Below are 7,625 nucleotides of genomic sequence, written 5' to 3'. Positions count from 1 at the left end.
GAGGTTGGACAGAACCCTAACCCTATGATGATAGGACAGACTCCTGAAAGATTGACTCTCTAACTAAAGACAGACTCTCTAACTAAAGACAGACTCTCTAGCTAAAGGACTGACTCCTATATGAAAGGACTGACTCCTAGTGCACAACCCTAAGAAGGGAGTGCTATTTGGACTAAGCGAGTCCCCTAATGATGGGCTTGGGCTAGCGCCTTCATCGCCCTACAAGAAAAGGGCTAAGAAGTCTCTATAGAAAGAAAGAGAAGGGAGAGGGTATTACTGAGACTTAGTAATTCTCCCCTTTAAGATGGGCTTGGGCTATCGCCTTCATCGCCCTTGCAATGAGAGGGGATTCTAGTATCTAAAGAAAATTAACAGAAATCTATAAGACTGTGTTAGTCTATCAAAGAGAAAAGAAAAAGCTACTAGATAATCGCAAATTCTATTCTATTCTTATAAAAATAAATCAAGTGCTAAGCAAAGAAGAATTTTCAATAAAAAAATCTACAGCAATCATAAAATGATAAACAACATTAATTATTCCAGACCAGCCGCTGGATAGCCTAATAAAGTAAAAGAAAACAATATCAAACACTTCTATGCCCAACCACAAACACCACCCCAATATGGGGATGAAATCAGATGATGCTAAAGTAATCATCTGATATCATATACACATGATAATATTTCTATATCCCGCCTTGAAATCAGACAGTACTCATGTCGATAATATCGAATAAAGTACTCATCTGATCTCCTTCTTCCTATTAAACAATTTATTTAAATAAAAAAGGAATGAGTATAATAAGCTTTGAGATAATCTCACCTAAACAATCCATTTATTACCATCTTCGAACCCTAACTCAAAGCTAAGTATGAAAGAGAAGTATTAAATTTCCAACAGATTATAGAAACACATTAAATGATATTTTCAATTTGTACATCCGAAAAGAAGAAAATATCTAATTCATACATCCAACTCCTCTCTAAGAAATTCAGTGACTGAGCTGATATCAATATCAAACAAAAAATAAGCTCGTTTTTAATGTTTTGCAGATTAGAAACCTTCCATGAAAGCAAAAGTTAATCACATTCTCTCAGCTTCTTGAGAGGATAAGACCGCAGACAATTCCTTTTCTATCTCAATATATTTTTCCTAACTAATCAACATGCTGTCTGATGAAACAATTCCTGTAACTATCAATGGAAATAAGGACCAATTTGCAGAGCTCACATTGACACCATCATCATACAAATCATGGGTAAAAGGGAGAGGGGAAGAAAATTACCTGAACTAATTGGTATCGAACCTGTTGGATGCAGCAATTCCAAAATCAGTGATGACAAACGCAAGTCACAGAAGTGGCCAAATGAAATGAAAGCCAGAGATCGAGATGATAACGGCGGAATTGACAGATCCGACCGGAGAAGGAATGAATTCGCCGGAGATTTATTGCCAGAGATAGTAGAATTAGCCAGAACTTGTGAAAATAGATTGAATCTGTGGTGAATCGCCCAAATTGTCGGATCGAAAATGAAACTGATGACGAAGCAGAAATGAAGAAATTAAGCTAGAATCTGGCAATAATCGCCAGCGAAGATGGACCCTTCCATCCGAGGATATGACGAAATTGCCGGAGTTGCAGAGATGATATTGCCAGAGAAAATGAGGTTTCTTCTTTCTAAATCAAGATCTCAATTCTCATATCTGAGATTTTCTTTTCTCAGATCTCGGTTCCTTCTTTCACTCCTTCTCAAAACCCTCTTTCTATATGTGTATATGTAGATCCACTAATTTTGCAAATGAATGATGGCTTGATGGTGATGATCGGAGGTTGATCGGAAAAGAGTAGCTCGCCGGAGAAGAAGGCTTTTGGCAGATCCTTGCCGGATCCACCAGATCTGAGATGAAAATGACTCTAATTCTCTGATTTCCTATGTAGATTGTGAGGAAAATTGATCGGATCTCCGGCTAACTGATCGGAAGAGGAGATCGGAATTTCTACCCTCTTTTTCCCCTCTTTCTATGCTAGGGTTTCATAGTTTCTAAGGCTTGTGTAGAGGAAGGAGAAGAAGAGTACGTTGTAGCAGAGGTGGCTGGATCTAGAGAAAAAAGGAGGAACGGCCGGAGTTCGAACCTGCCGGAAAATGGAGATCGGAGAAGAAGAAGAAGAAGAAGAAGAAGAAGGGAGTTATGGTTTGACGAGATCTCTTTCTCTCTCTCTCTCTCTCTCTCTCTCTCTCTCTCTCTGTTTCACAAAGAAAATGAGATCCCCTTTCTTGCAGACCTCGGATCTTGGATCTATATAAGAAAATGGCCGAAAAAATCGCTCCTTGCCGGAGAAGATGATCGATCTGAGAATGAAATTCTACCGGAGAAGGAGCTTTAACCGGAGAAGAAGAAGTACGGTGATGGCCGGCCGAAGTTTTGCCGGAGAAGATTGGAGAAAAAATGGGTTTCGGCGAATTTGGGGATTTCTTTCCTCTCTCTGTTTTGTGCGAAAATCCCCCAGAAATAAAAGCCTCCGATGGCCTTTTATAGATCAGGGAAAGAGTAGTGACTCAGTGGGAAGAAAATGGTGGACAATGATGGCAATGGAGCTAGGGTTTCTTCCCTTTTTTCCTCCTCTCTATCTTTTCCTCTCTGCATTTTCCTCAAAAAAATAAAAAAGAAAAGAAAAGCCCCCCCTCCAAACCCCTGTTTCGATGGGTTAAGAGAATAAATGATATTTTTGCCCCCATTTCTTCCTAGCCAACCCCTTTTGGATGCATTTATGACTATTCTTTTCAACCAAGGGGTGGCTCGGATGGGAAAAGGGATGGGATAAAATATCTTTTCTTTCTTCCTTACTAAATTGATATGGGCACATCTTGCAGAAATTTTGAGATTGGGCTTCAAAATTTTATTCGACTTCGAGGACTAGGGTCCGGTCAAAATGGGGTGTCTACAGGGTAGCTTCTCAAAGATATACTGATAGGAAAAAGGCAAGATGCTTTGCTATTGTGGGGGTATTGTTGTAGTTAATTTGTGACAGGTTTAGTATAAATATTCAGTTAAATCTCATAGTCAGGTTATCATTTTTTTTAAGAGTAAAAATCAGGTTGCTCAACTCTCTTCTTCTCTGGCTGGTGATCTATGTCTATTCATATCTCATAGCATTCCTCTACCCTTATTCCCTTCTGTTTATAATTGATAGGAAAAGAGATGTATGTGTGGCATAGAATTTCCCAAAACACTATGATTGCAATGTTTTGAGAAAGTCAACATAAATGATTACTCTTTAAATGCTAGTTGCACTCTTTGAATATACAATAAGCATGGCAGTTCTTTTCTTGTTTTGTGGACTCCAAACAAAGAAAAAGTGAGAGTAGTGTAATAAAAAAAATTGAGTTTTTTTGGTCAGCCAAAGAAGTACTGGACAGGCACCTGTATGTGCAGGAAATCTATAATTTCTGGGACAAAAAAAAAAGAGGTTCAGGAAGTGACTCTATTAGAGCTGAAATCTGCATTTTCTGTTGTGTAAGAGCAGAGCTGAAATCTGCATATTCTGTTGTGGAAGAGCTGACCTTGAATTCATGAATTAAAAATGAGTATTCTAAAAGTGGATTTTGCATTATCTGTTGTGATAGATGTTGAATGTGTAGATGTAAAAAAAATGAATATACAATGATGTCAACAGTAACCTCTGTCAAGTGTCATGCTTGAATATTTGCATAATTTTATTGGTTTGGTTTCATCATGTTTAGTCCCTTATAGCCTATGAAAAACCTGTTTGGTCTTTCATATTTGACATTGTTCTTTTGAAAATTGCCCCTGATTCAACCTCTTATTGTGTATTAATTCGGTCTTTGATTATACTCTTTTGTTTTACACTACTTTAGCCCTTAATTCAGTTTCTATTTTGGTATCGTTTAGCTCAGTGGATTCAGCGCTGTTTTAGCACATTTATTTCATTAGTTCAGTTCTTATCTTGCTTTGTAATATGCAGCCCTCACACTCCATTTTGATAGTGACAGCCCTAACCCCTTTTGATGATGTCAGCCCATACACCTTTGCTAATGGGCAGCCAACACACACCTTTGCCAATGGTCAGTTTTCACTCACTTCAGCCCCCTGTTCGAGCACAGTTTTCACATAATTCAGCCATGTTGCTACCCAGTTTTTAGCCCACAAAATCTGCCCAAATTTTAGGTACAAGATTTGTTCGTTTTCTGCACAATTTTAGGCACAAATTCTGCTCATTTTCTTCTTACAATTCAGCCCAATTTCTGTACATTTCTGCTTACAATTCAGCCTCAGTTTTTGTATATTTCTACTCACAATTCACTCTCAGTTTTTTACACATTTTGCTCATGATTCAGCCTCAGTTTTTAGACAATTCTGCCCAAGATTCACCACATGTTTTACACAAGTATGAGTTTATATTTCAGCCCTATTTCAACGCTTGTGCATTTTAACTTGTCCCTGCACTCCTGCAGGAATATCTATAGCTGCACCTGTTTTGATTGAATTCTTTGGTATTATTTTGATTGATTTACTAGAAGGTGTGACAACTATAGATTGTTGGAAAAATAGCAGTAAATAAGATGAAGTTGATAGGGCAGGCTGGGTCTTCATATCAATGTATTTGTCGGAATTTTCAGGTTGTGATATTCATATATATTCAATTATAACCTACATAAAAATTATTTTGGACTCTTATGCTTATACTTAAAGGGAAGAAGTAAATTGCATTATTTTGGATGCCCCTTTGCCATTAGAACTAGCATAAAACTCTTCGAATTTTTGTAAAAAGTCTGTTACAGGTTTGCTATAAATCTTGTGAGAGTTGAATATATATGAGGTATTCTATTATGGTTGAGATTAGAAAACTTTAACCTATTTATTTGAGAATTTGAAAATTGTGTCTGTGTATGTTCGAGAGACAATATGGTGACTGTGATATGGCACTTTCTATTATTTCCTTAGGAGTGATGTCTATATAAGCATGTTCTCCTCAATATCGTTCGTCGAGTTATTTCCTTTCATTTTCTTGCAACAAGTTAGTCCATTAGCTACTTGACAGCAACTTGCAATAGTACACAGCTCTACCATTTTCGTGTGTACAAAATCCTGTTTTTCTAAGAGCTATGACTAGGCGCCCCTATTACCTTTGTACTTTACAATCACAGCTAGTGATTTTTTTATTTTTATTTTTTTTTATATAATATTAAGAATATTAATTCTCATTTTACCATTAATACATTGATGTAGGGAGTCCTCGGTTATAAAAAAAGGTGTAAAGCCCTTTTGGTTTGTAATCTTTACTTTGCCTCACCATTCATTCAGTTTTGATAGAAAAGTTGTAATTGAATTTTAGAAGTGGAACTATAGCAAAAGAAAATTTTGGTGGTAAATTCTTTTAACAGACATGTAATTGAATTATTATTAGTATGGATATATGATTGACCAAGTGATTTTGATTAACCGGTTAAGTAATGAAATGAGCTTAAACTAGCATGATTAGGAAAGATGTTCATTGAACCCTGTCTTGATAATGAGATAAAGTTATGATAAACTATTGCTATGATAAAAAAATATAGTGATAATGGTATTATGTCTCTTTTGCATTCAGCCATAACTGATTTTAGAAGATTATTTTCTAAGTATGATAATGGTATTCTCATGAAGATGAAACAGAACATATATCATTTACTTGCCCTGTTTTAAATTTTACAAGTTATAAAGAGTGAAAATTTTGCTATATAAGCTTTATGCAGATTTTAAAGTCATAAGTATATTTCTTTTGGCTTTATGATTACCTGTAAGAGTTAATTGCTGAGAAGTTGGATTCATGTTCATATCCTGTTAAGTATAAATCAAAAATTCAAGCAGATAGTGATTTATTTCTTCGGCAATTTTTATTTGTGTTGTCCATATTATTCCATATTGTTGGTATTTTCGAGCTAAAATAAACTGATGTTTTGGTTAGCCTCTTAAAGGAAATAAGAAAAATGTCCATATATTTGCTGAGTAAGCAATATTTCCCAGTTCTGGTCATTTATTTTTCATCATAATATGATCTATTAGTTTCCTTGATTATTTACAGCTTTATAATATGTCTGCTTGTTTCAAAACTTCGTTTTGGTATGTTGCAAGAATCTCAAATTATTAGGAATTTTCAATTAATACAAGTCTATCATGTCCAATGATTTAATTGTTTAAATTCTTTAAATAATGCATGTTTACCTCAATATTGATCGTTAGATAGAAGAGATATGATATTTTGGTATGAATTCCTTTCGAAACACTACTTCAATAGTCTTTGTTTGGAAATAGAATAAAGTACTATTTTGGAAAGATTTAGTTGTGTGAATTATCAAATGATGAAAATGCCTTTTTAAGTTGTTAATTAATATAACTATATGTTGATGATCATTAGATAATTGAAGTAGGTTATAGGTTCATATAACCTATTTCTTTGGATGCAATTTTAGGCATTGCAAGTTTACTCTACTATGGTTTTTTATTGAAATAGAGCAGAACTCTTAAGTAATATGATCCTTGTTATAAAAATGATCAAATAATTTTATTTATTATTATTATTTTGTTCTTTTAATCCAAGTAGTTTTTATTCTCTTTTCTTATCCTTAGGAGACTTGCTCAGTCTAAGTAATGCTCTCTTCTTTATTTGGTAGATTTTCCAAGTCTTTCAAATACCTTTAGATAGAGTTCTTCCCTCATTACAAGGGCAATGATAGCACTAGTTAGAGTCAGCCATTAGAGAGACAAGTTATGTCTCAGCCGAAAAGCCTAAATCTCTTGGAGACAAGCATTATTTCCTTAATGAGTCAATCCATAGGAGGCTATCCCAGCCTTTTAGGTTAAAGACCAACTTGGTTTATTGGTTGCCTACTCTTTTCATCATTGCAAGGGTGATGATAGGGATACTTGGAGCCCTCCCTTGTTTAGGAGACTTGCCCAGTCTCATTGATCTTTTGTCTCCATCTTTTGTGTATAAGAGGTATGCCATGCCTCATTTCTGGAGCTCCCATAGGAGACAAGCCTTGTCTCGTTTAGAGAGATACCCATAGGAGGCATACAGTGTCTCATTTATAGAACCTTCCCTACTTGTTCCTCAATTTATAACTCCTCTTTAGTATTGTTTGGTTTAGAGGTTTATCCTTAGAGACTAGCTTAGTCTTGTTCGGATTTGACTTATTAGAAACCTTATCTTTTCTCTTTTACTTTAGATTTCAGTTACTTGTTTGTGGTTTAGTTCAAGTGTCTTTGACACTAGTTTGCTTGTTCGGGGTTTCCCTGTAGCTTTAGGGTTTTGCCCTAGTTTGTCGTTTTGCGTGTTCTCTTTAGGTCTTTGACCAAAAGAGTGAAAACGTTTAAAAAAATCTAAAAAAGCACTTGAATACTTTGAAATTTAAAACAAAAATATTTGAAATATCTTAAAATTCAAAAACATATGAAAACTTTAAAAAATATCAAAAGCTTTTAAATCATTTGGAGTGTTAAGCTTTTTAGCATATTAGGAGAGTTCGTTTCGAACTACGTTGGCTTGATCCTCTTTCACGAGGTACGTAGTGCAGCTTGGGATCCACATCCCAAGTCCAGCCAAACCTTTAAAAATAAACAT

This window comes from Tasmannia lanceolata, unplaced genomic scaffold (assembly GCF_043159265.1).
Source record: "Tasmannia lanceolata isolate RefF3 unplaced genomic scaffold, GAP_Taslan_0.1 ptg000003l, whole genome shotgun sequence".
NCBI lineage: Eukaryota > Viridiplantae > Streptophyta > Magnoliopsida > Canellales > Winteraceae > Tasmannia > Tasmannia lanceolata.
The sequence above is the reverse complement of the archived record's forward strand: the minus strand, read 5'-3'. Positions refer to the sequence as shown.